Source organism: Zootoca vivipara, chromosome 16, assembly GCF_965207765.1.
Source record: "Zootoca vivipara chromosome 16, rZooViv2.hap1.1, whole genome shotgun sequence".
Taxonomy (NCBI): domain Eukaryota; kingdom Metazoa; phylum Chordata; class Lepidosauria; order Squamata; family Lacertidae; genus Zootoca; species Zootoca vivipara.
Genome location: NC_142599.1, coordinates 21,832,160 through 21,832,659, shown reverse-complemented (window position 1 = coordinate 21,832,659; position 500 = coordinate 21,832,160).

The window sequence follows — 500 nt, the reverse complement described above, 5'->3', positions numbered from 1 at the left end:
CATATGTCTGTAAATAAGGCCTGATGCTGTCTTCTTTTATCGTTTTCTTTCTCTCTCCAGTTGCTTTCATTTAAAATAAAATAAAATCCCTTGAAGAGAATTTAAAACGTATTAAGATAGCAGGAGTCCCTCAGCGATACACATACACAGTGTTTACATTTGTCATATTTTATTTGGATTCATTATGTCACTGGGGACATAATTTTGGTTGTGTATTTACCGGAGATAGAATGCAATCGGCAAAAATAAAATAAATTTTAGGGCTGGATCAACCGGGAGAGGGACGGGGAAGGAAAGATTGTACAGTAGTGGGCATAGCTGCCAAGTTATCCCTTTTTTTAAGGGATTTTCCCTTATGCTGAATAGGCTTCCTCGCGAGAAAAGGGAAAACTTGGCAGCTATGATAGTGGGACTGTTGGACTCTCCCTTCTAAAACTGGAAGCAGCGCCGTCTGTAGAAATGGTTGAATAAGTACGTTAATTAATCACCAAAGCAATTCT